General features: G+C 36.4%; 1 non-coding gene across 1 annotated transcript; it reads left to right on the top strand.

Annotated features, from left to right (window-relative positions):
* The first annotated feature begins 2,024 nt into the window (after nt 1-2,024).
* Nucleotides 2,025-2,111, top strand: TRNAS-GGA (transfer RNA serine (anticodon GGA)). Its single transcript has one exon. It is a non-coding gene; the product is annotated as a tRNA-Ser (tRNA).
* The last annotated feature ends 7,889 nt before the right edge of the window (nt 2,112-10,000 follow it).

The raw sequence follows: 10,000 nt of genomic DNA, 5'->3' as shown, positions 1-10,000 counted from the left end.
GAGATAGTCGCACGTAATGACAGATGACGGCCATATTATTAAAAGCTTGTGGTAAGAATGGGTTTCGTTCGAGTGCCCGGAAATAATATTCCAAAGCCTTCGTATGTTCTCCGTTGCTTGTGTGGATAAGGCCTATGTTATAGAGTATATAACTTCGATCATAGGGATCAATTTCTAGTCGCATAGCTTCATAATAATTTTGTAAAGCTTCCGCATAATTTCCTTCGGATTGAGCTGACATCCGTTACGGTCGTTCATTCTATTCAAAGAATCTCCGTTCCAGAAACGTACGTGAGACTTTCATCTCATACGGCTCCTCCCTTCTGTGCATAGTAATAAGGGGAATAATCCATGGAATCAAAAAAGATTGAAATATTCTCATTATGAACTGACAGGGGCTGGTGTTTTTACAAGAAATCTCTAGCCAGCCTTCCTGCAAGAGGTCTATATTTTCTTAACACCAACCATGTTGGTGCTAGATAGAAATGGTAACTCCAACAATTTCTTTGTCCTCAACGCCCCCTATTTCCAGGAATTAGTCACTTCAACGATCTTCGATGGTTATACGGGTATCCAAAGTACGAACGAGATGGATGTTTGTTGTCCCAACCATTCTTGTTAGTCCCGATCCCGATAAGGAAAAGGGGTAATTTATAACAAAGTTTTCGCGTTGTTGATTCCTAGGTGTAGTGCTTCTTCCTCTATGCCGCCTATTGGTCTGGTCCTAGTGGAGTCGGATTGACCTACAATACAGAACCTGTAGGTGTAACCTTTCGCTCAATACTCAAATCAACAATTGAAGCATCTGAGGCTGCATCAATCGGGGATACACGACAGAAGGAATTGTTCTATCTCTAAATTTCACCTTCACCGAGCATAGGTTTATTTCAAAAATCTTTTTTCTTTGTATTACGAATCATGTCTCTTTCTCGTAAGACTGAGGTCGGTAAATCATAAATAATAAATAAATAATAATAAAAAAAAATCAAATCGCACCATCTCTGTAATAGGTAAATGCCTCTTTTTCTCCTGAGGTTGTCGGAATTATTCGTAATAAGATATTGGCTACAATTGAAGAGGTCTTATCAATAAAATTTCCATTTATCCGAGATCTAGGCATGGTTAACAATCCATTCCATAATTCTTCTCATTACCCCTAGAGGGAAAATGATCCCACAAACAAAGGAATTGTATAGTACGAAATCACATAAAAACAAACGGACTCATTCTAAAAAAAAAGGTGTCGACCTTCCACTCAAATTGTCCCTTTGGGGCAGGGATGGATAGGAAATATTTGAATCCGATTGTATTTCATTTAAATTAAGTATTAAGTATAAATATTAAGTAGTATACCAATGAACGGAACTATTCCTATTTTATCGAAGCTCAGGAATCAAGGAAGTTTTTCCTACAGATTCTGATGACTCTAGAAGTTTTGATTTGATTATGATCCAAAGAAAAAAAAAATCAAATCAAATAATAGAATCATTCCATGATGAAAATAGAATAAGAATAACCATCCATTTTTTGTGCATAGTGTGTATACACCACGCAATCGAAATATCAAAAAAATCCATGGGACGATTCATGAATTTGTAATAGATTGTGGGGTAGCTCATGAGAGGAATTGTTGTTGAGAAATCTGAAACTAGAAAGGAATTTTGGAATTCCTATGGAACCATAATAGTCTAAATGTAACCATAGTATAAAATAGGGTCAGTTGACTTGTTCCAATTCATTGGTTTAATCCAGTATAAATCTAAGAATAAGACGGGATCGTCTTCTTGACAAACATGAATAGATAGATTCTATCTATTTTTTTTTAATCTTTTTAATAAGATAAGAAAAAGATAAGAAAAAAAATGTTTTTTTATCCCTCGATCCTCGAGGGAAGATCTTTCTTTAATGAAAAGTTTTCTATTTTCTATTTAGAATTGATTGGTCATACCTGTATTGCAATAATACAATAATATGAATGACTCGCTATTCACTCGGTTTCTGGGTCATAATCATAAGATTATGTAGGAGAGATGGCCGAGTGGTTCAAGGCGTAGCATTGGAACTGCTATGTAGGCTTTTGTTTACCGAGGGTTCGAATCCCTCTCTCTCCGTACCTTCACCTAATTCACCAACGGTACCGACTACAATGTATCAAATCAAATAACAATTGATACGAGTATTCCAATCGTACTTTATTTGATATAGATTCTCTATTCCTAATTGCTGTGGTATGGAAAATACCGGAACGGAAAGAATGGACAAGGAATAAAAATCTCACCGCTGATCCATTTGTAATACGTGAATGGGAGAAAAATCCGGATCAAACCTCTTAGATCTATTTACTTCGGCGAAAGAAAAAAAAGGGGCTTGTCCAAAGCTTTGTTATTTTAGTTAGGTTCAAGTCTGACGGGAATAATATTCTACGACTAGCAACTCATTGATTTTCAAACCGATCCACTTAATATCTATTATTTGATTTACTAATCCTTTATATTGGGATGAATAAAGACTCAAATGTTTTGCCAACTCCTCGTGGGGGGATGAATCCATATAATTTTGAATCAGAGCTCTGGATCTTTGTTCATCCCTCATAGTAATAATATCTTGGGGTTTGCAGCGATAACTTGGGATATCTACTATACGGCCATTAACTAAAATATGTCTATGATTAACTAATTGCCTGGCTCCCGGAATGGTCGAAGCCATACCCAATCGAAAAAGGATGTTATCCAAACGCATCTCAAGTAGTTGTAGTAAAACCTGACCTGTTGACCCTTTGGCTTTCCCAGCAATACGAACATATCTAAGTAATTGTTGCTCTGTCAGACCATAATGAAAACGCAATTTTTGTTTTTCTTCTAGACGAATACGATATTGAGATCTTTTCCCGGAACGCGATTGGTTTCTAAGATCACTTCCGGATCTAGGTCTTTTCCTAGTGAGTCCCGGTAAAGCCCCTAGACGGCGTATTTTTTTGAAACGAGGCCCTCGGTAACGAGACATAAAGACTCCTTAATTTTATTGAAATTTCATTTTACAGAATAAACCTAAATTAATACTGAACTAAACGATAAACGAAGCTAAATCCACTGAAGTACTACAAAGAGGAATAAGATGAATTGTATCAATATCCGTATTATTTTGTATATTGTATATATGGGAAGTTAAGGATCCTTTTCTTGATTTGTTCTGTATAGATCAAACGGCTCCAATCCGTTTTTTATTCTTTATTCATAGTTGGAAGTTCCCGCGACATAACATAATAGATCGGTAACCCGACATTTGGAGAAAAAAAAGGGGGGGGTCTTCTCAATATTCCTTGGTCTCAAGGAAAGATGATCAATCCTGATAAAAAAAAAAAAATAGAACAAATAGAGAAAGCCGACTATCGGAATCGAACCGATGACCATCGCATTACAAATGCGGTGCTCTAACCTCTGAGCTAAGCGGGCTCATATAACAGAAATAGTGCGTGAATAGGAATTCGGGAAACTATTGGGATCTTAGTTAGCTATTAGCTATTAATAATTATTAATATTAATTATTATAAATTATTATAACATATTAATTAATATTAATAATTATTAATATAATATGAATTTTGATTTTATTTTTGATTATTTTCTATTTGATTATTTATTTTTGATTATTTCATTTATTAGTAGTCACTAGCACTAGAATTTTTTTTTTTCATTCAAATCAAATTTAAAAAACGCAAAATAATACTATATACATATGAAATAATTCTATATTCTATTATAGAATAGAATATAACTATTAGTTATAGCAGTTATAGCAGATTATATGAATTCTATTTCTATTAGAGTGTAGTTCCTAAGGAAAGGATAAGATAAGGATGCAATCCAGATCCTACTGAGATATTCCTTTTGTTTCATTCGGAAAGGGAGGAGATAGGACGAAAAAAAAAAAAAGAAGAATGAATATCGACCGTTCCAGTATTCCAAACTGCGCGGGAAAAATGAGAGGGGGGGGGAACATCTATATGTGGGATATATCCATCCATATTGAATTGCAGATACATCAATGATAGAATCATTTCTGATTGGACCAAATAATGGAATGGTCCTCCAATAGATATGAAAGAAGATGGGCAAGAAATAAAATAGGAGCAGACACTTTTTCGATATAGGAATCAGTATCTAATGAATTCAATGGTTCCAACATAAATGAAAGAAGGGGATGGGATCACAATGAGATCGAGATCTCATAAGGGGGATATGGCGAAATTGGTAGACGCTACGGGCTTGATTGGGTTGAGCCTTGGTATGGAAACCTACTAAGTGGTAACTTCCAAATTCAGAGAAACCCTGGAATTAAAAATGGGCAATCCTGAGCCAAATCCAGTTTTCTGAAAACAAGGGTTCAGAAAGCGAGAATCAAAAGAAGGATAGGTGCAGAGACTCAATGGAAGCTGTTCTAACGAACGGGGTTGACTACATTGGTAGAGGAATCCTTCTATCAAAACTCCAGAAAGGATGACCTTATTTAAGTACATAGACGTACTTAAATATCAAATGATTAATCACGACCCGAATCCGGATTTTTTGATTATTTATATGAAAAATTGCAGAATTCTTGCTAAATTAAATCGATTCCAAAAGGAAGAATCGAAGATTCAGTGATCAAATCATTTACTCCAGAGTCTGAAAGATCTTTTGAAGAACTGATTAATCGGACGAGAATAAAGATAGAGTCCCATTCTACATGTCAATACCGACAACAATGAAATTTATAGTAAGAGGAAAATCCGTCGACTTTTGAAATCATGAGGGTTCAAGTCCCTCTATCCCCAATAAAAAAAAAAAGGCCTATTTTATTCCATTCCCTAACCATTTATCCTCTTTTTTCGTCAGTGGTTCAAAATGAGCTTAGCTATGTTTCTCACTCACTCTACTCTTTCACAAATGGATCCGACCAGAAATCTTTCTCTCTTATCACAAGTCTTGTGATAGATATGATCTACGTACAAATGAACATATATGGCAAGGAATCTCCATTATTGAATCATTCACAGTCCATATCATTACTCTTACACTTACAAAGTCTTCTTTTTGAAGATCCAAGAAATTCCAAGGCTGAGGTAAGATTTTCTAATGTTTTTTGAGTCCCTTTAATTGACATAGACCCAAGCCCTCTAGTAGGATGATGCGTCGGGGATGGTCGGGATAGCTCAGCTGGTAGAGCAGAGGACTGAAAATCCTCGTGTCGCCAGTTCAAATCTGGTTCCTGGCACGTGGTTAATATATCGAATAGATACTCATACAAATGAATCGATATGGATCGGGATCCATATTCTATTCGTTAATAGTCTAGATCATGATACATACTTATCCATCTAGGGATATATCTAGATCCCCCATTTTTTTTTTTGATGGGTAAAGAAAAGAATTAGATTCTGTTCCCTCTTCTTTTTTGTTTGTTCATACTGTACCTGCTCTCGCTCAAAAAGAATGTTAATACTTCATACATATTTGAATTGAAGTTAGTTGGCTGAAAACCCAAAAGTCTAGTCTAGAGAGGAATCGAAGGGTAGGAATAGACAGGATTCATTTCAGATACAGTACAAAGAAAATCTGATCCCCTTTTCATTTCTGAATTTTGAGTTCATAATTTCATATTTTCTTTCATATTCTATTTCTTCACTTTCTCTTTCTTCACTCCCTCCTACGTGACTTTTCGGGGCCCATCTAAGTGATGTGCGCGGTACAAAGTTCATGGTGCAGAACTCTTTTGATTCATCCTATTGGCTTTGCTCATCCGAAATGGATATCTTCCAAATTGGGGAATATCAATGAAGCCCCTTTAGTAGCCCATTCATAATACTGAGATGAGAGTCCAGTTATTCTGTTTCATCTAGAACAGAACATAAAAAGATTCCTTGAATATCTGGAGTCGTAGAAGTGAATATTAGTTTCTTATCATTCAATGAGCATCTTGTATTTCATAGAAATTGGGGGCAATATAATCCTTACGTAGGGGCCAGCCTATCCAACTTTCAGGCATCAAGATACGTTTCAGGCGTGGATGATTTTCATAAGAGATTCCCAACATATCATAAGATTCCCGTTCTTGAAAATCAGCACTTTTCCAAATCCAGAAAACAGACGGGATTCTAGGATTCCTCCTTGGGGCAAATACTTTTATGCATACCTCTTCGGGTTGATCCACACCATACTGTATTCTCGTAAGATGATACACACTAGCTAACAACCCGCCCGGTGCTACATCATAAGCACACTGGGAACGTAGATAATTGTAACCATATACATATGAAATGACAGCAATGGAGTACCAATCCTCGGGCTTTATTTGTAAAGTCTCTATTCCTTGGTAATCGAAGCCCAAAGATCTATGCACTAGCTCATGCTTGACTAGCCAAGCAGATAAACGACCTTGCATCTTCTTGATCTCTCCCACATTTGTATTTGTATGAGTATTTCACATTTACGATGAAATTTATGAAGATTTACCCGCTGTTTGTTATTCTGCACAAAAGCATCCTGCCTAATTCACTAATTCGTGGGAAGATACTGAACTTTTGTATTTGAAAGATGTTTCAGTTTCAGGAGGTATTTCTGAAGTAGATGGAGATTTATAGAGTAATCCTTGATCGTAATTTCCAGTATGAGTACTGCGTCCAACATGAAACTTGTGATTGGTAGTAAAATATCGATTTTCCTGTTGAGACCCAATTTGATCTTCATAGATTTCTCGAGATACTTTCTTACGAAGTTTCGTTATAGCATCTATAACTGCCTCTGGTTTGGGTGGGCAGCCCGGCAAATAGACATCCACAGGAATTAGCTTATCGACTCCCCGAACGGTACTATAAGAATCCGTACTGAACATCCCTCCTGTAATAGTACAAGCTCCCATCGCAATGACATATTTTGGTTCAGGCATTTGCTCATATAATCTCACTAAGGAAGGCGCCATTTTCATTGTTACTGTGCCGGCTGTTAAAATGAGGTCTGCTTGCCTAGGACTCGATCTTGGTACCAATCCATAACGATCAAAGTCGAATCGCGAGCCTATTAATGAAGCAAATTCAATGAAGCAACAACTGGTACCATAGAGAAGCGGCCATAAACTGGAGAGTCTTGACCAATTCGAAAGATCATTCGATGTAGTTGAAATAACTGAATTTTGGGTTGTTTGGTCAAGTAACGGAAACTCAATAGAATTAATAACTGTCTCAATGTAATCTTTTCTTTGTTTTTGATTTTGATTGTCTGAATATTCAGGAGCTAAGACCATTCCAATGCTCCTTTTCGCCATGCATAAACTGAACCAACAATTGGGATAAGCACGAAAATGAAAGCTTCTATAAATACAGATACACCCAATACATCGAAACTCATTGCCCATGGATAAAGAAAGACCGTTTCAACATCAAAAACAACAAAAACTAGAGCAAACATGTAATAGCGAATTCGGAATTGTAACCAAGCATCCCCCATTGGTTCTATACCCGATTCATAACTAGAGAGTTTCTCTGGTCCTTCACTAATCGGGGCTAAAACTCCCGAAATTAGAAATGCTAAAATAGGAATAAGACTTGATATTATTAGAAATGCCCAGAAAATATCATATTCGTAAAGCAGAAACATAGATGCACTCTCATGAATGTGGAATATACCGAATTAGTCGATTCAAATTGGAATTGTCAATTCATCCATAACTGCTTAGTCGAAACAACAATTTTGATCGAACCACATAGTTGAGTTTGTTTGCTGCGGGTCATGCCTCGTTTCAAGATTCATCCAATAGAATCCCACTTACCCTTTCTTCAATTCTATTTAGATATGGTGTAGACATATTATGTTCTTGTACAAATAAGACTCTCTCACTTTACCTTGGGTTTTCTATAAAAAAAAAAATAAATGAAAGAATATTTTCATTTTCATCAAAAATGAATAAAAAAAAGATTAATTCAATATTAATTATATTATCTATAATTATGTGAAAATAAAATGGAAATATTCCATTTTCAATGAAAATATTCAATGAATATAATATAATAATATAATAAAATCAAAGAAGAGGTCTGGCTCATTTTTTTTTTTCTCTTTTGTAGTAGAATGCCTAGCTCGGGATTTAGGGTATATTCTACTCGGTTGGCGTTGGTGTATTCTTTTCATTAAGATCGGGGTATAGAATCATTGTTTCTATTGATTCGATATGAATACATAAACAGAAACAGAATGCATCGACCAATTAGACTCTCTCCTTGTCCCAGATTTATACTTAATTGATTTGATTCAATCTTCAATCTGTTGAATTATGAGGAACCCTTACATAGAACAACTCATGGGTTCCTATACCCAAATTAGATACTTTTGACCTGTACTATCCCGACAGGACCCCCCAGAAACAATCGAGTTATTTAAATCGAGTTAAAAGTCTTGAAAGAGTCATCCTATTTCGGACCCATTTCTAGTACCCAAAATCGCTATTTGGAATGACTCGAAATACTTATTAATGTAATAACACCTAGTAAGACCAACCAATGGGTTAGGTTTCGTGACAATCAAAAGAGGTTTCGTTTGAAGCAAACCCACACAATGGAGCGTACCACAATGGTAGAGTCGGCCGAATCATAAATTATCTACAGAAGATAGCTCTGATGGAATCACGCGTTGTCGAACAATTCGACAGACCAAATCCCCAAAAACACTCATAGAAATAGAAGAGAGCACAAACGTTGATACCTTTAGGACCAATTCATTATTTCTGAAACAATGAATTTGGGTTGTTGTTCCACCAAAGAGCGATCAGTCGGGGGATTGGATTCCTAACTCATCCAAGTTCAAACAGACCCCTAATCTTCTTGCATAAAGTCTGCATCGGTAGAATCGACAGAATTGAAATGATGAGCAATTGGATTGGAGTAGGTTGGGATACAAAAAAATAAGTATTGTACAGAAAGATAAAAATAACTAAACTACTTGCTTTGCCTTTGCTAGGCCGGCTATACGAAGAAAAGTCTAGTCTATTTTACAATGTTTACAATGAAACTTACCGAAGAGCTTTCTTTTTGAAACTCTGGCTTTTCTACAAATACAAGAACAGGTCCTAGATCCGTGTGACTTACTATTACTATTAGATTCGATTTTGTTGGGTCAGGTTGGGGTTTTTGGCTAGGCTCGTGTTATGATTTTGACTTCATAATCAATTGGCTTGGGTATACCAAACCAAAGAAAAGGTGTATCACTCAATCTTTGATCATGGACAAGAAAAAGAGGAAACAAGCCATATGTCATTCCCCCACGAAAATGAATGAAGAAGAATTGGTTTGGGTATTCGAGATTCGAAAATACCGATCCGGTTGGATCCATTGGAATGAATTATTTTTTTTTTTTCATTTTCATGCCCCGAGGGATCGCCGTGAGCATGTGGAAATGATTCCATTTCCATGGACCAACCCACTGGCCATCTGCAAGCACGCACTAATGAGGAAACGAAAACTATACAAAAATGCAAAAATGTATAGGGCTATACGGACTCGAACCGTAGACTTTCTCGGTAAAACAGATCAAACTGATTATTATCGAAATGATTCGAACTGTTTCAAAGACCCAACATGCATTTTTTCGCATTGGGCTCTTTCATCAACTGATAGAAAGATCAGTTGAGTCCACCATATTTTTTCTTGACAGGAAGATAACGAGATGGCTCCATGTGCTCTGGATTCATTATTTGTATTCTGATCCAGGAGCAATACCAAAGTGTTTCAAAGAAGGGTTACCTTGACGTAGGTCTGCCTCCGGCCTAGATCAACCTAAGATAGAGTCTCTATCGCTCCGCTCCAACAGTCAAATAGGGTACTTCATACACCTTAAAGCTCATAGGACGAAAAGAGGTTGTTTTGAGGTCCTTATACTCATTATGCCTAGCATTGAATAGACTGGGTATTCACCTTATCAATGATCAAATCAATGATGGGTTCCGTTTGGCACATAAATTGGTGCTTGAATCG

The sequence above is a fragment of the Tasmannia lanceolata genome, unplaced genomic scaffold (assembly GCF_043159265.1).
Source record: "Tasmannia lanceolata isolate RefF3 unplaced genomic scaffold, GAP_Taslan_0.1 ptg000879l, whole genome shotgun sequence".
Taxonomy (NCBI): Eukaryota; Viridiplantae; Streptophyta; class Magnoliopsida; order Canellales; family Winteraceae; genus Tasmannia; species Tasmannia lanceolata.
This window is presented reverse-complemented; position numbering and strand designations above follow the sequence as displayed.